Raw genomic sequence first — 24,750 nt, 5'->3', positions numbered from 1 at the left:
GGTTATGACATTTGTGATTTTTTTAAAAATTAGATGTTTTTGTTACGCCAATTAGTGGATAGTTATGCAATTTTTGATTGATTTTACGAAATTTTATGACTTGGTTACAATATTTGTGGTTTTATATAATTTTAAACAATTTTGTTATGTCAATTAGTGACGGTGTTTTGTGTTTTATGTGACAAAACTTTATGACTTGATTACGATATTTGTGATTTTTAAAAATTTTAAATATTTTTATTACGCCAATTAGTGGTGTGGTTATACATTTTATAGTTGATAAGCAATATATATATATATATATATATTTTTATCAATTTTACTTAATAAAAATAGATGAATGATTTATATTAAAAATAAATTAAAAAAATTTGATTGTAAATTGACAAAAATTATAAATTAATAATTTATTTTATTATTAAAATAAAATATCGCCCAAACGTTTGAGTGTAAATTGACAAAAATTACATCTAAATTCTGTCAAAATCAAAATTCCCTCTTAATTTTTTTTTTTTCCAAATACCCTTTCTTCAGCCCAAACGTTTTCAGGAGTCTCTCTCTCTCTTTCTCTCTCTCTCTCGGTCGTCGCCGCTGCCCATCGCCACTGCCAAGACCTATTTTGCTTTCACCGTCGCATCCTCCGTTATGGAGAAAAGCTCCGAAAGCTATTGACGAAGATCCCTACTAGATCTCGCCGGAGGTCCTCCGCGCCAAGCACCGAAGAGTGAGTTTGTTCCTCCGCCTTTTTCTTTTCCTCCTCGTTCTAGTAACTAGAGCTACATGTCTGTTGCTTGTATCACAGTCATGACAGCGTAATTGGAAAACCGACAAAAAAGAAAAGGAAAAAATTAGAGTAATACTCTGTTTGGATGCAGTGATTGGTGAAAAAAATTATAAGAAAAAGACAAGTATTTATCATTTTTGTTTATAAATTAAGTGATTAAAGGTAACAAATAATGTGAAAGAGTAAAAAAGAGGAATAATATACCCTTAAAATACAAGAGAATTGAGTATAAAAGTTGAGTTTAGCCATCCTATCATTTGATTTTAATTGGGCTAGGTTTCTCTCAAGTTTAAATTTGAAGTTGAGAGAACTTGAGAGACCATGGGATCCACCACAAGACCCGATAATCCAAACAATTTATTTTGTAGGCCCTTCATATCAAAAATGCTTTGGAACCCCAGTTTTGAAGGACCCCCAGTAATGTGGCAGCATGTGATTGGTTGAAATTTTTTTTTTTTTTTGACTTTCCCTTGGTCCACAGCCCCCCACGTGGAGGTGGGGGTGCTGGGGGTGCCAATCACTGCTCCCCTTCATATATATCATTCATAAAAAATTAGTTTGATCCCATAATCATAATTTTCGTGTAATTAAGTATGAATATAAGCCAACTAAGTAACTTGCTTAAAATTGTAGCGGAACTCTAATATGCTTGAAATTAATTTTTTAAGTAAATGAGCCTGGATAAGCTTATTATTTATTTATTTTGCAATATTAACATGTTCTTATAAATTATTATTAAAGAGTCAAATGATTCACTTGACCAAAATGGTTCATCTGAAATTGAAAATTTCTTATTAATCTTATGATACCAGTTATAAGTCTAAGACAAACTAAATACTGTTAGATAAATTAATTCAAGAAAATATGATTTTTTTACTACAAGCAGCAAATATGCTTCTCAAAAAAAAAAAAAAAAAAAAAAAAAGCAAATATGCATATAGATAATAATCTATCAAATAGGCGCAAGTTATTATTCAAGTAAGATTAATTTGTCACTTTTATGTTTTATGTTAAGACAAAATAATTGGAATTATTATAATATTATAAATTTATTATCATGGACTTAAATTTTTGTTTGGATCTTGGATTTACATAATAAAAGAATCATGAAAAACAAAAAGACCGAAGGAAAATAAAATGAAGTGAAAGAACAGAAAAGATAATTGTTATAAAAAAAAGTAATATATTTTTTGATTAGTTAATTTCATTTTATTTCTCCTAAATTCATTATTCAACAAAACATAAATGTCATACAAAAGAATGTCATGGTTAAAATGTTATGTAATTATTTCAAATATATGTCAAAAATATATATAACTTAAAATAGTTGAACTTGGGGCAAAAGAAATAGGCTCAAATATTGTACTATTTAGTTATGTCAAACTAAAGTTAACCATATCAGGATAAAAAATCTCCTACTTTAAAATTACAAAAATCTCCTTTAACTTTAAAATTAACAATTTGAGGATATTATTCACAAAGAGTTAGTTTAGTTAATAGAAGTATAGATTGGAGAATATATATAGGAGCTCTAGCAAATTGCATTGTTGGGTTGAAAGTTGTAAGGGTGACCGGAGAAAGGCACTAGAAAAAGATACTAAAAAAGGCAATTGGAAGTGATGAGAAGGGAGTGTGAAATGATTTATAGTTAGGGCTTGATGTAGGATAAGATGAATTTGATTTGAGAGAGTGACTTAAGAAATTGGGTTAGTATTACTTCCTCTCAATTTTCTTTCATTTCGTTCTCTAATTTGAGTTTCAATATGTAATTGTAAATTAAAGCTTCAGGCTGTCATGTGACAAGAAATTGACATGACACAATTTATTTATTTTTAACTAAGTGAAATTTTTTGTTGCTTTAATATCTATTAATCAGGTTGCAACATAATTATTATTAGGTAATACTTAAAATATAATAGGGCAAATTATGACGATAATCCCTATACTTTGGTCCGTGTGTCATTTTAGTTCCTATAATTTCAATTAGTTCAATTTTGACCTTGAATTTATAATTTTGTCTCAATTTGATCTAATTTGTTACAACTCTTAGCATTTTTTTTTATGAAAAATATGCACATAACTATCATGTGCCATATTTGTAAGGGCAAAATTATAAACTTACCAAACTCAGTAAGTTAACCTCAACTAATTTAATGATAATTTTTTTTTTAAATACACTAGCAATATAATCAATTAGACCAAATTGATGCAAAATTTAAAATTAAGGGTTAAAATCCAGTCAATTGAAAGTGTAGGGACCAAAATTACACAATGAGTAAAATATAGGGACCACTAGTGTAATTTGTCCAATATAATATTAATGACAACATAATTAAAACATCACTTGAGTGTAGTTCAAAAACAACTTAATTTATATGATTTTAACTATTTTACCTTTAAATCTGTTGGCTTTTTTTTTTTTTTTTTTGACAAATAAGCAAATTTTATTAAAAAAGCATCAAGACGATGCAACCAATACAAGCAAAACCCCCCCGAAAGGGGACCAAGAAAACCAGAACTAACCAATCACCTCATCAAGAAAATCTAAAAACGCAAATAAATCTGGATCGACCCTCCCTTCCAACCAACTATACAAAACTATAAAAAGTCGACTTTGTAACCAAGAAACACTATGAGACACCACTAAGAAAGTACGACTATTCCGTTCCATCCAAAGCAACCACATCAAGCAGAATGGAACCAATGATCAAGCACGGCGCCTCCCCCGGCCAAGACGAACACCCTGCCAAGCCCAAAGGAAATCAAACACCCCTAGTGGCTGAACCCAAGCAATGTCAAAGAGAGAACAAACTAAGCCCCACAAACGCGAAGCCACCGAGCAATGAAGAAATAAATGATTAACTGACTCCGCATCCGCACAACACATAGAACACCGATTCACGAGAATATGCCCCCGCCGTATCAAATTATCCAAAGTAAGATTCCGACCTAAAGGTACCGTCCACATAAAAAAGGCAACCTTAGTCGGAACCCCCGGAACTCAAACACTTTTCCAAGGGAAGACCCAACCAGCATCCCCTATCAAACCCTGATAAAATGAGGCTACTGTGAACCGCCCCTTGGCCCCCAACCTAGTCCAGACCAACACATCGGGGCCCACCCCGACCGTTCCCAGACCATATAAAAAATTCCACAACTCCACCAACTGAGCGACTTCCCAATCATGAACCTGGCGCCGTAACTGAATATCCCAAACTACCACACCTCCACCATCCAAATAAGAAGCCACCAAAGCATCTTGATCTAATGCCATATTAAAAATCAATGGGAAACGGGTCGCCAACACCAACTCCCTACACCACACATCTTTCCAAAACCGCACTCTACTCCCCTCCCCTACCGTAAACCCTATCCATTTCCAAAACTCTACCCTTCCCAACCAAATTCCTTTCCATAACCCACACCCATAAGTACAGGTCACAGACCCAGAAGCCCAACCTCCTCTGCCCAGCCCATATTTAGCCGCCACCACCTGCCGCCACAATCTGTAAGGCTCCAAAGCAAAACGCCAAAGCCACTTCCCTAACAAAGCTCGGTTAAAAGTCACCAACCGACGTACCCCCAGCCCTCCAAACCTTTTGGGTTGACAAACCTGACCCCAGTCAACCAAATGGTACTTAAAATCATCACCGCCAGTCTCCCACAAAAAATCCCGTTGAAGCTTTTCTAACCGATGTGCCACTGACACTGGAATAACATGAACCGACATGAAATAAGTGGGGATACTACTCAACACACTCTTAAGCAATGTCAAACGGCTGCCTTTCGACAGATATTGGCACTTCCACCCTGCCAAACGACGTTGGACCTGCTCCACTACTCCATCCCACACCCTCTTGGCCTTAAAAGAAGCCCCTAAAGGCAAACCCAAATAGGACACTGACAAAACCGAGACTTTACACCCCAAAACTGCAGCCATGACAAGTAACCTAGCAACCGCCCCCACTGGAATGAGCTCCGACTTCCGCAAGTTAACACGAAGACTCGACACCACCTCAAAACAAAGCAAAACACATCGCAAATAACCAACCTGCCCAGCTTCCGCACCACAGAAGATCAAGGCGTCATCCGCATATAACAAATGTGAAACCCCCAAAGGAGCCCCCGCCTGTGACCCCACAACGAAACCTTCCAAGAAACCTTCGCGCACAGCTTTATCCAACAATCGACTCAACACCTCCATCACCAAGATAAATAGCAAGGGGGACAAAGGATCCCCCTGCCGAAGGCCGCGATGAGTCTGAAAGAAACCTGCCGGAGTCCCATTAATCAACACCGACATCTGCACAGTCGAGATACAGAACTTGATCCACTGACACCAAGTCGCCCCAAAGCCCATACGATCCAGTATATACAAGAGAAACTCCCAGTTAACATTATCATTCGCCTTCTCAATATCCAATTTGCAAATCAAATCGGGGCGCCCCTGGCGAATCTGAGAATCCACACACTCATTGGCAACCAGAACTGCATCTAAAATCTGCCTCCTCCCAACAAACGCATTCTGAGACTCTAACACCACAGTCGATAAAACGCCTCGCAAACGATTTGCCAACACTTTAGCTAATAACTTATACACACTTCCCAACAAACTAATAGGCCTAAAATCCCGAATATCATTAGCCCCTCCTTTCTTCGGAATCAAAGTCAAAAAGGTTGCATTGAAACTTTTCTCAAAATGCCCAGACACTAGGAAATCCGCCAAAGTGGCCATGATATCACCCTTAACCACACTCCAACAATGCTAGAAGAAAGCCATGGTGAAACCATCCGAACCTGGGGCTTTATTCCCATTCATTGCCTACAAAGCTCCAAACACCTCCTCCTCTGTAAAAGCTCGCTCCAAACTCTCCCGATCCTCGCCCAGAATCGTAGCAATTCCAAACCCGGCCGCCAAAGCCCCTCTTGAGGCCGGAATAAATGCTGATAGAAACCCATGACCCCGTCCTTAATCTCTCCATCGATATGCAGCTCCCGACCATCCACCCATAACTTGCTAATCTGATTAACCCTTTGATGAGCATTAGCCATACGGTGAAAGAATTTTGTATTGCGATCCCCGTCCTTTAACCATAAACATCTAGACTTTTGACGAAAACAAACCTCCTCCATACGGGATATACGAACATAATCCTGTCTAGCTCCCTCCTTACAAATACCGGCCTCAGGAGACAGCTCCGCTTGCACCTCCATCTCATCGAAGGATTGAAGTAAAGACACCACTGCAGCTTTTTGGCCCTCTAGCCGACCAAACACCTCCTTATTCCAATTTTTTAAGGCCGCTTTCAACATCTTCAGCTGTTGAGCCAACACACAACTAGGAGAATCACGAAGTTGTCACGCCCCACTTTTTATTACTCGAAGTATTACTAATTTCATTTACTTAATTCCATTTCAGAGATAACATGCGGAAATAAACTCGTATATTCAACTTGTAGAAGTGAATAACATTGCTCTCATTCGTATGCAAGTAAATACAACATGAGAACACTAAATAAATTGCCCTTGGGCTTACATCATTAAAAGTCAAGAAGAAGGGTATAACCCTTTTACATAAATGGCATTCCGCCAACACAAAAGAGGCCCCGTGGCCAACAAATAAGAAGATCCAAAACCTTGTAGAACATCCTGGCTATCACCTGAAAAAGATTCAACAACGTGGGATGAACATATAGTCCAGTAGGGATCTCAACATGATCTCCAACAATAACAACTTACAGATAGCTATGATCATGAATGTTCTTTCTCATACTAGAATAGTAATGTGGCAGTTTATACAAAATATACATAAGTATGAACTTTTCTCGAAAACAGCCATTTCGTTCGACGCTATAAGCGGTTTACCTTTTTCCCTTTCCTTTTTATTACCCATTTTTCCAAACTTTCATGACTATAACAGTTTTAGAAAAACAATTTCACCAAGCCCATTACTCTTCCCCCATTTTCCGTACTTACAACAAAATGACCTTTTTTTGAAAACATGTTCACAAATACCCCATTTTCCTTCACACTTTCCAAAATCTCAAAATGGCATTTTGGTTTGTTCCCAATACATTCATATCAATACATGCATGCCTTAAATAAAAGGGAAATAACAAATCATCAACATGTATATAATCCACAAATGAGGCAGCTCGGCCTTTCAAAACTGTAACCACCGCAACCAATAACATATTTAGACACACTGACAATAACAATTAAAACTCTGCTTTACCGGCTATATGCACAGTAAGCTAAGGATATGCCAAAGCGATAAGCGAGATAATAACTCATTTTAAACATTTCATACCTCATAATAGATACACATTTTAGTCCTGTATCAATCTCAGACAAAAACACTTCCATACTTCACAAATAATACACATTTTGGTGTTGTATCAATATCAAACAAAAACACTTCTATACTTCACAAATGATACACATTGTAGTGTTGTATCAATGTCAAACAGTTTCCGGTTTAGAGGTCCATCCCCTATCTTCCCCTAAACCGTGGAGTACATCCCCTATCTCCTCCCACACAAAACAATGTATGTAAACAATTATCATATACAAATTCCTCAATACAACAAAGCATCAATAACAAGTGTAATACATACACATAAACTATTCAATAATGTTTAACCAACACAAGTGTAACGCATACATCACAATTCAACACACCAATGTCATCCTCCACCGATGACCAAGGACAAAACCTCTAGATGCATGTATTCAGTACACCTAATAAAAGAGACTCAACTCTCAAGCAAACCTTAAACCCAACAACGACACTAGTACGATGGGTAAGGATAAAACCCCCAAATGTGTGTATTCGACACTCATGATACAATAGTTTAATTCTCAAATTTATTTTCCGAGACTCACATAGAGTTAACATTTCATTTACCATTTTCAAGATCAACTTCATAATTTTCTTAAGTCAACATGTTCCATCACTTATTCTAAAAACACTTTTCCCTTTTCACAAAACCGATTACATTCTCTTCATTTTACAAAATCAATTCCATGGATAATAAGCCATAACCCAACTTGATTCAATACGTTCATTTCAAAATAACCCCAATACCATAATTAATCCCTTAACTGTTAACACCTCCTACACAACTCATATTAACAATAGAAATTTACTAACATTGTTCAACCGTAAATCCTTTTTATTTTATCAAATCAAAATATAATTTAGGGCTTTCTCTTCTTTCAACAATAACATACTAATTTTACTCTCTAATTAGTCCAAACCACAGTCTGTGATAACAAAACCATTCTCAAACAACCAACCCTAGGTTCCCCTCATGATTTTCAAACAAATCCAACATGGATCTGATTTTCATGCAATACAAAATTACCACATGTCTATCTATAGACGGAGTATTGAAAAAGAACAAAGAAATCCCTACCTCAAATGGAAAAGATGAAGGCCAAAAACCAAAGTGCTCCAAATCGCCAAACTTCAAGATTAAAATGAAGCCCTCAACCCACTCTACCTTTCTTACAAAGGACTTAGTCTAGATTTACACTAGAGGGAGATGAAAACCTAGAGAGAAGGTGTGTAGGGAGAGAGAGAAGATGGTTCTAGGGTTTTGAAATCAAAAGGGAGATGAACAAGTGATATTGAAAGGTTGTTATTAAAACCCATTAATTGGAAAATGAAAGGACAAGTTAGAATTAAATGAACACTAACTAGCATTAAATGAACACTAACTAGAATTAAATGAACACTAGTTAGAAATATGAATGGTCAAGTTTGAATATGAATGGACCACTAATAAGGGTAGTAACTGAACTACTAATAAGGATATTAAATGAACAAGTTTGTAACCACTAATAATGATATTAAATGAACCACTAATAAGGATATTAAATGAACCATTATGAAAATTTAATGGACACTAACCCTTGGTTTCCAAACACAACCAACGTGTTTTAAACCTACCCAACACGACCCAAGACTCATATACAAAGAGTAAAGGATGGAAACTAGAAAAAGACAACAACACATCCACGGAACCGAGTCTGAAATACAATTAACCTCGCCGATCTCTCCGTTCACCCCGTCCTACATTCCTCACACCATGATCATAATTCACGGAACATTCCAAATTCTTGAGCTCCCGAATAACTTTAGAAGGGGTGACCAATGAAAGACACACCCTTGGAGTGGGAGTGCCTTCCCTCCATGAAGCCTCCACCGCCGTAAAAAGTCGCATAGCCTCATCTTCATGGCCTTCGAAGGACAAGCCCAAACAACGACTGACTTCACTAATCTGATCCAACACCCACTGGGACACGGCTTCTGCCGAAGGAATTTCCTCCCCCGATAAACCCCCAAAATCCTCAGACCTCTGTTGGTGTTTGAAACAAGTAACCAATTCACTATCTTGCACTGCCAATGGCTGCAACTCCAAGACCGTTGGTTGACCCACACACTCAGGCCCCGTCTCTCCTTGGTCAGCCCAAGATGCATCGCGAGTCGTCGCCAACACCAACGGGGAATGTCCCTTAACTGACTCTGAGTCCGACACTAGTAGCAAGCGTGACCCTTGATCCCCCACCGATGGCACACCGCGAGGCCTATCGAGGTCCAACGGGGACTGTCGCTCCTCCAATTTTGTAGCCGCCGACTGTGAGGTACCCCTTCCCGACGCCGAAGGGGAAGTATCGCTTTCCGATCCATGATCCCCCACAGATGACAAATCACGAGGCATATGTAGCTCCAACCTGGAACGTCGCGTATCCAAACTCGAAGCCGCCGACTGTGAGAAGCCCCTCTCCGACTCCACCAATCCCGATCCTTATGCCTCAGCAGATATTGCACGATGGGCCACCAACTCCAGTCCAGACTGCGACACCGATCCTCTCCGATGACTCCCTAGCCCAAACGGATCAACCCGACCCGATTCAGTCAAATGTGGAGCACGGGAAGCCGTATAGCCCAAATCACCCTCAATCCGACCCACATCTATATTAACAAGACTGTTGAGCTGCACAGAAAGGCCCAATCCATTAATCCCTGTGAGGCTTGAGAAGCCATCCCCCCGTGGGCTGGACTGAGAACCCACCGGCCTCACCCCCTTAACCCCTGGGCCCCCAAATGAATTCCCTAACTTTTAACCACAGCCCACCTGCGTTGGGCCTGGGCCGGTTGTGGATTACCCACCGCTGCCCCTACCCACTGGGTAAAATTTCCCTGATAACCCAAGGATCTGTTAACTCTTCGAAATTGTTGCAGATAATCAATCACCCCCATTTTCTGCTGAAAATCCTGCCCTAGTTGCCCAAAATCCATCCTTTCCATATTCGGCGCAGAATCTCCCTCTTTCACGGCAGCCGGCCTCCACCATTCCACCACCGGATCATCTTCGACCCAAACTGGCAATGAAAACTGCCACATCCCCCAGCGGAAGGACACTCACGACGACGTGAAATCTGAGTAGCGCACACGAAGCCGAATGGAGCCTAAGTCCACCGACGACTCATCCGCCTCGATGAAGCCACCACAACGATCACCGAGGAAATGATACACCGCCTCCCCGGAGATGAAGAGGCAGACCCATCAACCGGAGCCACACACTCTTCTCAGGCCGCGAAGTGCTTGCCGGAGTACAAAGAGCTAGTGGGGACCACCACGCCAGGAACAACTCACATCCTTCCACGGTCCACCATCGTCTCAACAGTGCTTCCGCCTCACCTCTATTTGACAAAACAAACAAAAAAGCTTTCTCCCCCAAAGGTCGGACCACCTTCCCCGAATGCTTCCACCAACGGGCAACCCAATCCGGGATGGTGGCAAAACTGAAGCCTTTGCCCCCCAAACCCCCCAGTTTACCCACTAGTGATCTATCCATGATACGAAACCAGTCCACCTCCGCCTCAGAACGTACAACCCCGACAGACTCTCCTTCAGCGACAGAAGGTGAAGAAACCTTCTTGAAGCCAATAGGTCAGGCGGCCTTTGCAACGCACAAACCAAAGCCATCGAGAACCAATGCCACCCCTTCCCAGCCATCACCGAACGCAGACACAGGTATGTAAACTTGTTCACGTCTCTGTCCTGTGGTGACCACAATTTGAAACGAAGTCCCCCCACCTTCCTCACCACGTACCCAGACCGCTGTAGTTCGACTACCCCCACTGAGACGGCCCCAAAACTTTAGGCTGCTGGATTCCTTAGAAGCCAACCTCATCCTGACCACCAACTAATGAACTTCTGAAACATTCAGCTTCATCGCCCATCGTAACCCCTCCCCCCTCTCAACAATCGATAACCCACATTTCCCATCCCCTCCATCGGACTCCTCAAATTCAAACGACCGGCCACCAAGAAACAAAATTCGCCGACGTGGCCCATCTTCTTTCCTTACTGGAAACATTACCATCCGAGAACTGCGGAGCACATTTCTAGAGAGAGAATTTATCAGGGTTAGATAGCAATATTTTGGAGTAATTCTCTTTCACTCATTTCATAATTTTGTTCATTATTAAAATTACACCTAAATCTGTTGGCTTTTTTGGCTTTGCAAGTTCTTATTTTGCACCTCTTCTCAAAAAATAATGTCTAAATTTATTCTTCTTGCCAAGGCTTTGGCTTCGAAGAAGAGAATAGTCTTGGCCCCTTATGTTCTAGGCCATGTATATAGGGTTTGTTCCCAGTTTTGCGAGAGGCCTCTAGAACCCAATCAAGGAAGCCCTATTTGGGTTCTCCAACTCTGGATTTTCGCTTACTTTACTGAATATCACTCTCAGTGCTTGAAATTCTTGGTGCAAGAGCCCACCACCTATGGAGAGAAATATGCCAAAGTCTCTTTGTACCCTTCTAGTTTTGCCTACTATTTTTCTTACTTCCATAGCCTTCCAGCCTCCATTCACCCCTCCTTTTGCACTTTCGATGCAAATGTGGGGCCAGCATAGTTGAGGGCCTTCTTGGCTGACACCACCTGTTCCAGGCCTAATCACAATGAGATGTGGGCCTCAATTTTGATCCCAAGGGAACTCTTCATTGGCTCTCTAAACCCCAAAGCCTACAAGTGCATTGTTGAGGCTTACTGCCCCTCTCAATTTGCAAGGCAATTTGGGCTTTCTCAGGGGATCCCTGTCCCTCTCTGCAGTCTTTCCAACTCTAACCTTGACACCGGAAATTTGAAGGTCTTAAGACTTAGGCTAGATGAAGCAATAGTCAAGGTTTTGAAGGATACTTCTAGCTTTGAGTTTGTGACTTTTACCAGGCACTGTGGGACTATGAAGAAATTTCAGAACTGGTGGACGGCCAACATGGAGGTACATGTTGCTACTCCCACCTTGGACTTGTTGAAAGAATTGAATGTACCAGTCTAAGGTGGGAAAGCCACAACCATAGAGGCTAGTACCACCACTGTCTCTACCCTTGCTACTCCAGCTCCTGCTCCTGCACTTGCACTTCAAATCACCAGGGCTGCTGCAAAGAAAGGTATATGCTTTCCCTTTCTTTTCTTTTCCTTCTTTTATAGCTTTTCTCGTCTTGGTTTTTTTTTTCTTTATTGGTATAGAGGCTTCACAGGAGGCCTCACCTCAACGAGCACAAGCCTTGGTTACATTGAAGGGAAAGTAGCAAGAATTGAAGAAAAGAAAAGCCCAACTAGAGCCTGTGGAAGAGGCACCTGGGGTTCCTTCAGAAAAAGGAGGAGGAAGAGGTTCCCCTACAAAGGAGAAAAATGATAGCCTCTCCTACTGCCCAACTCATCACGAACTTTGCTCACGAGGCAACTGTCAAGGCAATGGAGAAGGAAAAGGCAAAGAGGTCATTGTGTTCCAAAGATTGGAGAAGAAGAGGCAGCAAAAAATTTCAGAGGAGGAGGCTACTATTGCTGAGGTAGCACAAAAGGAGGCTGCAAGGAATAGTAAAGTTGCTGAACATCATACTCTTCGCAACTCTCCAATCACCACTACTGCCACTGTTGGTAATTCCCTTTGTCCTTTTATGATGTCTCGTCCTTTTTGTTAGCATTGTTCTTATATATATTTTTTATTTCAAAATGTAATAGCAATCAGCCTACCTCTCTCCTCTTCGATGCTAGCTCCTTCCTCTCCAGAGAGACCTGAAAGACCACTCCTGAGCCCCACAGATCTAATAGTGGCCTTGAAAGGAAAAGGAAAAGTAGATACTAGTTTCCCAATGAGTGTAGAGCCCCTGCAAATGATATTTCCAATCCATGTCTCTGCACTCCCTATAGCCTCTTCTTTAATTCCTTCGAGGCTTGATATGCCAATCATTCTCTCCTCTCCATCTCCTAACCTTGCTGAGTTCCTTAACTGGTCCCTGGTGTCCATTGCCTCCCCTCTGTGTGCTTCTACACCCTCTAGAGTCTTGGTCACCCCTTTGCCTTCTGAGAGTACTCTTATTGTTACTCCTACTTCAGTGGCAGTTAGTACTTCTAGGGATGGCACTGGTAGCATATCAATACTTCCTCCAGTACCCAGCTCCAGTCCTACTTCCTTAGACCTATTGGTGGCCAGGACTATGGATGCTGCTGAGGCATCTTCCTCCCTTTCTCCTGTATCAATTCTTCCAGTACTCCCTTCCACAAGCACCCCTTCTGCAATACCTTTGTCGGAAGAGGAGATGGACATCTTTGAAGCCTAGTTGGCAACCTTATTTGATATATCTACACCAGTGCTTCCACCAGACAGTGATACAGAGCCACTCGACTTAGCTGACCCCTTATTGGAGATAATTAAAGGCTCCTCTGCTACTGAGTCCACCTCTCTTCCTTAGCTCGATTTGGGCACCTGCTTGGAGTTGATAAGGGCCTTCTCAAGAATTCCGTTTGAGGCTCTATAGAAGCCAACTATCAAAATTAGATTCCTTAAATGCTGCCAACTCATCGAACAGTGAAATGTTGCCTTTAAAGGCCATTTAACCTAGGCAGTGGCAACTATGGACTTCTATGTTAATATCTGTCAAATGGCTAAGGCTGCAAGGAAGGAGCTCTTAAAAGACAAGGAGTTTGTCTCTCATGTCCACTTTGAAGTCTCAATGCTAAAGGGACAACACTCTTCTGCCTCACAGCTTCAAGCTCAACTCTTACAAATGAAGGCATAATTCGAGAAGTAGCTAGCGGCAGTCAACTTGGCCTTGGAGCAAAATGCAGAGAGGCTACACACTTCGCACCAGGGGCTATCAAGCCGCAAGTAGGAGATGAATACTGCCATACAACTGTTCCCAGCACTCAAGAATAGAGAACTTATTGTAAGGGAACAGTTTAGGCATTGTAATGAATTTTGGGCCAAGTTGTGGCAAAATGTACTTGAATTGTTATGAAGTGAAAATATTATTCTTTTACACAAGTGTTTCTTTACTTAATGTTTCCGTATAGTATTTTAAACTCCTTATGCCTCCCATATGGTATATGGTTTCAAGTACTTGCCATTAATTTTCTTAGGATGCACAAATCCATTTAAAATTTTCAAATGGTAGGCTCTTCCAGGCAAGACCCTATAGACTTGGTATGGCCCCCTCCCAATTAGGTGACTATTTGTCAAACTTGTGACTTTTAATTCCTATTGGTAGTATTGTTTTCCAAACCAAGTCTCTCATTAAAGCTGGTGTGTCGAACCCTTTTATTGTAACTTTTAGCTAGTTTCTTCTTTTGTAAAATGATATTATTTAATGTCAAAATTTTGGCCTCATCCACACATTCTAACTCTAAATGCATGCTTTGATGATATTGGTTAGCACTTAGGTGGTCTTGGCATTTTACCCTCAGAGACTTAATATTGATCTCCACAGGAAGTACTGCATCATGCCCATATACTAGGGCATAGTGAGTAATTCCTGTACTTGACCTTTGGGAGGTTCTATTAGCCCACAAAACATCTAACAAGAAGTTGTGCCGGTCTCTACAATTGTCTTCCACAACCTTTTGTATCCTTTTTTTCAATGACATGTTAGATGATTTTGCTTGACCATTTGCTTGTGTATAATAGGGGATGGAATTGACAAGACTAATTCCATATTCTGCTGCGAAAGCTTTTACTAGCTTTTCGTTAAATACAGTCCCATTATCCACAGTTATGGTCTGTGGAATACCAAACCTATAGATTAAGTCCTTGATGAAATCAATCACCTCCGTTTGTTCCATAGTCTTATAAGGCTTAGCTTTAACCTACTTGGTAAAGTAATCTATGGCCATTAGAATGAAGCAATGTTGTTTCGAAGAAGGTCCTTATCATGTCCATTGTCCATCCCCTGAATGGCCAAGGCTTCACTACTGCATGTAGATCAGCTATTGGAACATGCCTATGCTTATTATTTGATTTTATTATTTACATTTATTATATCATTGATACTTTAAATTTATAATACATACTACTAATATATGAGCACTACTACAAATTTGGTTAAAGGTCCTAGTTTTTAACTGTGACCTTAAACTTTTAATCTCAGTTTTTTTTTAATACAAAAATTGTGATGAATGAGGGTGTGACTGTGATTGTAATTATTTCACATTTTTCCATCAGTTTGTAACATTGTGCCCTCTCGTATATACTATTTTCCCACCACCTCATTAACTCTTTTGCAAATAACAACTTCATGGAATTTCTAAAGTTTTGGTCAGTTCTTTTATGTCTATTCATTTTTTTCCCTCTCCCTTAGTTTTGTGTTTTGGTTGAAATGCTTGATTCCTTATTTTTGGCAAGTAAAAGGAGAGCCCAATACCTCTTACATCTGAGCTTATATTTCAAGCGACGGATTACACTACAGCTATTGACGTTTGGTCTACTGGTTGTGTTGTTGCTGAACTACTTCTTGGACAGGTACATATTTTGTCCTAGAAAGTCCTGTAAGCTTCAATATATGTGACCTTAAATCAGTATATGTGGGATGTTTTCAAGCAGCCTCAACTCTACTTTAGTGTCCTAGCAAAGATGCCTATTCCCCTCTTAGTTTCTGACTACTTATTAAATTATATATATATACATTGCAGCTCTGTTTTCTTTTTTTATTTTTATTTTTATTTTTTAACAAATCCCTATCACGTGGTCCTCTCTGTTCATAGTATATCATAATTGGATTGGAGAGTGAACATTTTTGGATTTATCTTTTAGAATACAAATCTTTTCAATTTTGTTTAAGGAACTACTGAATTTATGAATTTGGGAGGTACTTAAATTGATTGTTTCATAAGAGTCTAAAGAACATTACCTAGTGTGGGTCCCAGTAATTGAGGATGTTGGGATGTGTAAAGATTGGAAGAAGACTCAAACCTTCATGCTCACACTTGAGCAATGCCCCTATTCTTTCATATAATCATATCATATTTTTTTCTTTACTTATAACTCATATTTAGTTATGACATTTGTGGTAATCAACATCACAAATGTTACAACTTGCATATGGTCCACATCCCAAAAGGGGTGTAGTAGCAATGACCATACATACCACACATAAACCCATTTAAACTCTAGTTTGGAATGAATCAATAAATCAAAGACCCCAAAAACAGAAGAATAATCATTTTTGAAAGGCATTACTCTGTTTCAAGTATCTTCATGCTCTTGTAGAAAACGCAATAAACAACAACAATTATTTAATATAATTTCCAAGAAAAACAAAATAGTACATTCAAAGTTAGAAGAACAGAGACTACTTTTAGTCCAAAAAGCCTTCAAATGTATTTACAAATTGAATAACAAAAAGAATCAATCAAGAATTGGGGAGGGGAGGGGGGAAGAGTCAACTTTGCAAATGCAATGTGTTTAATCAGTAACGTCTTGACTGATAGGCCATTAAGACATTTGTCTAAGGCCTCCAACATTGAAGAGGCCCCAAATATTTATATATTTGAATAGGCTATATAATTACTTTGTTGACATGTCTTTCTCATTTACTATTAGTTTTTTTTCCTTTTCTAGCTAACTGGTTAACAACTACGACTCAGTTAATTGGGATTTCCTATGCTCAATGCTTTCAAATTTTGGCTTTGGATCAAAATGGGTAGATTGGATGAAAGAATGTGTAACTACGGCAAGGTTATCTGTGCTTGTTAATGGACCTCCAACAGAGGAATTTAGTCCACAAAGGGGCCTAAGATAAGGGGATCCCCTATCCCCCTTCTTATTTAACATTGTAGCTGAAGGGTTAAGTGCATTACTCTCAAGGACTCATAACCAGGATTTAATTAAGGGGGTGAAAATTGGATCTAATGATGTTGCACTTATCCACTTACAATTTGCAGATGACTTAATTCTCTTTTGTGAATCTAATGTGATGAAAATTAGCAATTTAAAGAGGATTTTAAGATGCTTTGAAGTATCGTCTAGGCTGAAAATAAACTACCACAAAAGTGTGGTTTGTGGAGTGGGTGTAGCAGAGGATTCCTTCGACGATTTTGCTTATTATTGAATTGCAAAGTGAAGAATCTGCCCCTACAGTATCTGGGGTTACCTCCAGGGGCTAATCCAAGCAGAAAAGCCACTTGGAGACCTGTGTTGGAGACTATTAGGAGCAAATTAGCTGGATGGAAAAAAAGGCTGACTTGTTTGATTATTTTGTAGCTTAAACTTTAATGGGTTTTCAAATGATGAGAGCATTATTACGGGACTCGTGAAACATCTTTTCCAGTTTTTTTTTTTTTTTTTTTTTTTTTTTTTTTTTTTTTGGGGGGGGGGTGGTTGTTTCTAGCACTATCCAGCTCTAACCCACATGAATAGGTTAGTCTCTCTTAATCAATTCATATACATCATTGTATTTGTTTTCAATTCTTTCAAATTTTCTTTCTTTGTTGTTTTCATTAATTTGGAGGGATTGAATTTGTTTTTGGTTTCAATCTGAGGACTTGATGCTGCAAATGATATCACATACCCCAAGTGTTTGTGTTTTTGCTTCTGTATCTGTAATATGGTGTTTGTTGCTTTCATTGTTTTGCTCGAGTTCATATCGTCGAATCTTATCAATTCATTTCTTGTCCTTCTAAGAATTAGTATATGATTTGTTGGTCAAGCTCTTCGGTGATCGAGTTTGTGTCTCAATGGTAATTCTATTGATTTATAGGTCGCAAAAGGACTATTGGTGGTTGAAGTGAGGGTTTGAATTATTAAATAGTGTATCGACTTCTTTTGACATGTAATCCATACACATTCTCAGTTTTAATTTAAGGTTGATCATATATTTATATATGTATGTATGTGTATAAAGTATATGCATATTTTCGTTTGGTGGTTTGGGGTGTTGTTTTAATGATATAACTTGTTATATTTGTAAATACAATCCTGCAGCTATACTTCTCCGGATTTCGTAGCATATCATTTTTTTCCTTTCTTGATGTCATTAGGGATGGATGCATCTCTTATCTATTATAGAAAAAGTATTAAGAACCACAATTGTTTTCGAGAACCCAAAAGAATTCATATACTATCCCACAGTGGAGGCCTCATCTTGCATATGTAAGTCATGTAATCATATATCAGTGAATAAGCCTTCCCCCTCACATTCTTGTCAGTAGAAGAACTTTTTTCCTTCTTTCTTTTTTCATTTTTAAATTTTAAATTTTTGACAAATAGACGGCCTAATTCTATCATAGCAAATGACAGTAGCAAGAGTTGTAATTAAAAGGTTGTGATTGGTGGGCTTTGCCTATAATTCTGTAATTTGGTCAAGTTCTGTTTCTTGATTTACTTTCTTGTTGGTCACTCAATTAATTTCTTAGCTTCCTCTGTGGGTTGATGCAATTTTGCATAATTTCAATTACATCATTTGTATGATGCTTCAGCTGAATTATTATGTTTGCCTTTTTAATCAGTGAATTAAGGTATGAACTCTTCATCAACTCAATTTGCCACTTCAGGAATGATGGGTTTATATGAGCCAATCCACCACCAGGTTAGCATGTGGGAGAACAGATTTAATGGTGATTTTAGCCCCGAACACAGGCGCGTCTGCAATTGTACAGGTGGATGCAAGTGTAGGCAACAAGGTGAAGATTCATGGATTTTTCTCCCTTAGTTTAATGAAATTTGGTTGTTTATTCCTATGGCTATATTTTAACCGATTTTCTTGATTTGATTCTCTAGTCTAAATATACTTCTTATGAGTCAATAAGCTCTTGGAAAACAACCAAGAACCAAAGAAAATAGAATGCATGGCAAACTCCTTCACCTTTCTCTCTTAGAATCTCTCCCCTAGGTTGCAAAAAGTATGGAACAAGGGGGTTTGGGGATAAGGAGAGTGAAAGAGAAAGATGCACTATGCTTGTTGATTAACACATGCTTGTTGATTAAATGGTGGTGGAGGTTTGGTGTAGAGAAAGGTGCACTATGGAGAAGAATTATCTGTAGCAAATACATATTGGAGGTGGGTAGTTGGATGCCAAATATAGACTTTACCAACAATTTCTCCTGAGTGTGGAATGACATTGTGTCCATTGCAAACCAGAGTAATATCCTACCGAGGTTTTAGTTAGATAATTGTCAAATAAGAGTTGGGGATGGCCATAGAATAAAATTCTGGTCTGACAGATGGTATGTTAACAAGAGCCTGAAAGAAGAGTTTTCTATTCTATATAGATTGGTTGTGGATAAAGGGGTTTCCTTCAACTCAATGTCAGTGATTAAATGAAGTGCAGGTGATTGGGAGTTTCAGTTTAGAAGGCAGCTTATGATTGGGAAAATGTGGAGGTTTTAAGAATCAAAACTTTGTTAGCATCAGCTCCTGTAACTAGGCCAAATCAGGTTGATAATCTGTTGTGGGCAGCCTTAAGCATAGGTGTTCATCCAAGCAAGTTCTGGCCCACAACTCTTAACCAGTAAATTAGTATAGGTAAAGCTTATTCCCTCCATAGTGTAGTTCTTAGGATGGTTAGTTTGGAAGAGAAGATTGAAGACAACTGAGTTTCACCAAAAATAATACAGGCGAATAAACGAGCAACAAGGAACAATCTAAAAGTCTCAATATACAAATTAAAAACTCAAAAAACTGCTTTTGAAAAATCCAAACCAAATATTAATTTTCTTTTACACATTATTCAGTTAAAATTAGTGTTGGTTTGATTTGTATAGATTTTTTATTTTATATATAGATATATAAAAAGGCCTAATTAGTACACATAAATATGTGTTTGGGAGGGGAAAAATTAAGTACACACCTAACCTTTGGCATAATGCACAAATTTGGTGGTCCCCAGACTTGGCCTAATAACCTTATAACCTCAAGGTTATTAGGCCAAGTCTTAACCATTGAACCAAGTCTTATTTAATATATATCTAATACAAATTTATATATGCCAAACTTTTAAAAAAAACACAAAAAACTAAATGAAGAAATTTTGTAGCTTAAAAACCAAATTTTTTTTATTGGTTTTTAAAAGAATTAAAATGTAAAAAAATAAAAAAAATAAACAGAGAGCTAATACATTCCTAGAAAACAGAGGAATGTGATTAATGATATAGAAACAAAAGAAACAGAGGATGATTTAGGAATGTGATTAATGACATTGCTGATTATAGATGGAGTTAAAGCGATAGAGACAGAGCTAATAATTAGATTAAAAATTTTGAATTTTTTGAGAAAATAAAACTTAATATCACATATTCATTCTTCACAGTTAGAGTTTTGAAATCAAAGCCCCAATGGCACAACTATTGGCTACAAATCTTAATTTTGACTAAGAACCAAACTTAATATCAGATATGCAATAAGGGCAAGGGTTTTGAAATCAAAAGCCCTAATGTAAATGAACTTTATAGTTAGAAACAAACCTGAGCTACATTAAAGATCTCTCGGAAAGATACGATTAGAATGTAAGAGACTAGTTCTTGATGTCGAGAGAGTGAGAGATTGTGAAGAAGATGTTAACACTGCGAGAAAGGTGGCCCCGACACCAATGGGGCTGGTGGTCTTTGGCAATGGTTGAAGCTTCGGCTATGGCGGAAGAGAAGAGGGAGGAGAAGAGAAGAGAAGAGCAAGAGCAAGAGCAAGAGGCCAACTGACTTGTGACCCCAACTGACTTGTGACCCCTTGACTAGGGGTGTAAATTTGGCCTGACCCAGCCCGCCCAGGCCCCAGCTTAGGCTGCCCCATATTGGGCTGTTGCCAAAATTCGGTCCGGGCCGACCCATGGGCTAGAAAAAATTAAGCCTGGACCAGGGGGTATTCGGGCCTAGGGTGCACCGGGCCTAGGCTTGGCTCAGGCTTGGGCCAGGCCTAAACATATTTTTTTATTTTTTTCTATTTTTTCTACCAAAAATTTATTCTTTTTTACTAAAAATGACACTGGGCCTCCGGCGAGCCAGGTCTTAGGCCGGGCTTTGAGTGGGCCTTGAGCAGGCCGATGGGCTGGGCCAGGCTTCAAAATAACTACCCAGGCCCAGGCCCAGGCCCAGGGTCTCGGGTTGGGCTCGGGCTTGGGCCTAACCGGGCTGGGCCCACCCCGGGCGGCGGGCCATTTTTACACCCCTGCCCTCGACTGATTTCCTTTGTCGTTTTTTGGTAACCGGTTACACCAGTTGTCAATTGAAAATTAAATTATTAAAATAATTTAGGTATGAGTTGGTTATGACATAATATGATATGTATAGATAACTAAATATAACTAAGTTATGAGCCAATATAATAATGGTTGTGATCTATATGATATTGGTTATAATATAAAAACACATAACCTCATAACTAGATATATGGTACATCCAAATGTACCATAGCATCACCCGGCATCGACTTTTAATGTATGTAATTTTATTTTGCAGAGATAAAAGTTAGTTTCATGTTCATGAAAATGATTTTAAGATAGCAACTTTAGAGAGTTGAAGGGAAATAACATATTCTTTTGCTATGTATGTGAAGTTGTTAATAGACACTACAAGAAAAACAGGATAAAGTGACCTTTTTTTTTTTATGACGTTTTTCAAAAACGTTGTTGAATCTTTCCAAATTTTGCAAATTCCAAAAAAATTAAACTAAACCATCTCGTTTTGTGCGTCGGTTATTTCATTTAAATAATGGCTCAAGGCTATGACGTTCTTCTATTCTGATTGAACAGAGGCGGGACTTTAGGAAGGGAGAGAAATCGAGGCCTTGGATCTTCGAGGCATCGAACCTTCGATCTCCATCAATTCTTTGGTTGTTTGATATGAAAAATCTTGTTCCACTCTTGATTTGAGCTTATATCTTCCTGATTGTTCGAATCCCTATGATCTAAATCGATCTAGGGCTCAAGGTTAAGGTTTTCTGCAGCGTATATCTTCCAGATTGTTTGAATCCCTATGATCTAAATCAATCTAGTGCTCAAGGTTAGGGTTTTTGATATGGATTTGCCACATTCACACAAGATCTATAAAATTTCATGGCTAAAACTAATGATTTAGAATTGTTTTCTCTTGATTTAGTTGATTTCCAGCTTTTTTTGCTTTTGTTTTGTGTTTTCTCCATTTGTTTTTGTTCCTTTACTCTTTCTAGTCCTTGTATGGAAAGCTCTTCTCTTTCATCAGATTGAGCACCAGCTATGGTGAATTGATTTATCAAGGGTTTCGAGTGCGGTGTTAGTGTCTCTGATCATGTACGGGACAGGCAGGTGGCATTGGATGTGGATCGTTGGAAACAGTGAGTAGAAGCTCAACAATGAAGAGATGCAGATTTGCTCTCTCTTCGATCAGATCTGTTCTCTCTCTCTCTCTCTCTGATCTGCTAACATGGTAATATCGGATCTACCTTGTCTCTCTCTAGCCCATTATTTTGCCTTTTTTTGGAATCTCACTCTAGTATTTCTTTCTTTCTAACTCTCCTAATAATCATTTCGGTGTAGTTCCCATGTAAATTGATAAACTTGCATCTTGGTATGTTCTCCGAGTTTCCTTCTTTTTCAAGCTGCTACACATGGGTGGTCCTGTTATTGACTACTTGTGCAGAGAGCCAAGAAAAGAAAGGCATTTTCTTGATTCATATCTTTAACTATTTTCTCCCTCTAGATATTGGGTTTTTCAACATTTTTTATTTTTATTTTTATTTTTAATGATAATATAATAAATGTGTTTGGTTGAGTTGGATGCAGGAATTGGGATGTAGGCATATTGGCTCTGCAAGATTTGATTTATTTTCTATTTCCCTCTGTCTCCATTTCTCTTAAATGGGGACAATATCTTCTACTCAATTAAATTCAAATTCAAATATGTCATTGGGTTTCCTTTTTATTTGATGCAAATTCAAATATGCATAACAATATGTCATTGGGTTTACTTTTTATTTGTCAATTTTAAAGGGATTTTGTTACAATTCTTCTTGATTGAAGAAATTAGTTAGTTCACTCCGTCCTAGTTTGGCACAAACCTGCTTAGTTGTGCTGCATCACTGTTACTGACAGTGTTTTTTTTCAATTTCTTTGATTGTAATAGAATTTGATTCAGTAATAGTATTCATTTGCCTTTATTAATTGTAACATGACTTCCCTTCCTGTGTTTTTTTTTCTTTTCTTTTATTTTTAGGGGCTTTGGTTTGTGGCATATTTTATGTTAGTAGGTTGTACTATAAGGGCTTTCTGCCCATTGTCTGCTCCCTCTCTCTCTCTCTCTCTCTCTCTCTCTCTCTCTCACACACACACACACACACACTCACTCGCATGCACAATGAGGATTGATGTTTTCTTAAGGTTAGATAGGTTGTTTATAGGAAATTCTAGTTTTATATATATATGTTAAGGCATTAAAAAATATGAATTGTTGGCTCTTTGTTATTCACCAAGTCAGACTCTTGAATCTTATGTCCTTGTGCAGACCATGTATTAAGATGGAAATCATGACCCCTACCACATAGTCACCAGATGAGGGCTGCATAGGCTGACTACCATCAATTGCATATATGTTTTTTTCCCTTTTTCATTTTTATATATGGGATCCCAATGGCTAATATCTGTTGTTTAAAGAAATTGATTTCCATATGCCTCCAATTTGTTCTCCAATTGTTAGACCTGGCAGTCCAGCTGAGGCAGCACCAGTCGTGTCGAAGCAGTTATCTGACACTATCTCAAGGCATGTCCTCTCTCTCTCTCTCTCTCTACACCAAGAAAAAGAAAAAAATGAAAGATAAAAAGGTTGTTTCAGTCTTATTATTCTTCTGTTCTAAAGTTTCTAAATTATGAGAGACTGCTATATATATATATATATATTTTGCATTGGTTTAGTTTTGCTTCTATCTTGCTTTTGGCTGCACTAAAAAAGAATACAAATTTTCATTATTTAATGCATATGCCTTTTGTGAATCTAGTGTGTTCTACACATTTACATCAAAGGCAATTCAATCGCTTATCTACCAAAACTTTGATTCTGTATATTGCCTATTCTAACTAGTTTACAAGATTCAACGTGTCATGGTATAGAAGTATTTTGTGTGAAAGTTCACCCCTTTTCATGGATGGAAATTCTGTTGCCATCAAACTTCAAGATATGATCGCTCAGTCATATAGCCTTGCCATGCACCTGCCAAAATAAAGGATTGAACTTCATAACCTGTCTCAGCAGCTGTTGGTTCTTAGTAAACCAAGTATGAACAACAGGGTTCTTTATGTAAGAGGATACTATTTTTTTTTTTACAAAAGGAAAAAAGTGCTTGGTGATTGTTTATTGGTGTTATTAGACTTCACCTTTTGAAAAGTAGTATATTTATGTGGATTGCTTTCGTGAAACTTGTGGTAGTTTTTGGTTTGTTGTACTTATGAAGTAAATTAGATAATGAGAGGCAAAATGTGATAAATCATTTGTTTCTCCTCTGCAGCTCCTTGCATTTATTAACTTCTGGGATATTGTGCATATTTTTCATATGATTTTTTATATGTCCTTCTGTGCGCATGAGGTTTATTGCAGTAATATTGACATGCTTGTTTTCAGACTTATAATGATCTTACATTTTTACTTGGAACATTGTGTTAATAGAGAAGTGAAAATTGAAGATCAAGAGATAACAAATAGCTAACATTTTTGTTATCTAG

At 38.4% G+C, this 24,750-nt stretch overlaps 1 protein-coding gene and 1 long non-coding RNA gene across 2 annotated transcripts in view; both read left to right on the top strand.

Annotated features, from left to right (window-relative positions):
• Window positions 1–24,750, top strand: part of LOC114311198 (acyl-[acyl-carrier-protein] hydrolase FATB2, chloroplastic-like) — a 292,813-nt gene that overhangs the window by 126,384 nt on the left and 141,679 nt on the right. The window lies entirely within an intron of this gene.
• On the top strand, window positions 543–23,795 carry LOC145819700 (uncharacterized). Its single transcript, XR_014360467.1, has 3 exons — window positions 543–724; window positions 18,580–18,753; window positions 23,732–23,795. It is a non-coding gene; the product is annotated as an uncharacterized LOC145819700 (long non-coding RNA).

The sequence above is a fragment of the Camellia sinensis genome, chromosome 2, assembly GCF_055761805.1.
Source record: "Camellia sinensis isolate YWXY chromosome 2, ASM5576180v1, whole genome shotgun sequence".
Lineage (NCBI taxonomy): Eukaryota > Viridiplantae > Streptophyta > Magnoliopsida > Ericales > Theaceae > Camellia > Camellia sinensis.
This window is presented reverse-complemented; position numbering and strand designations above follow the sequence as displayed.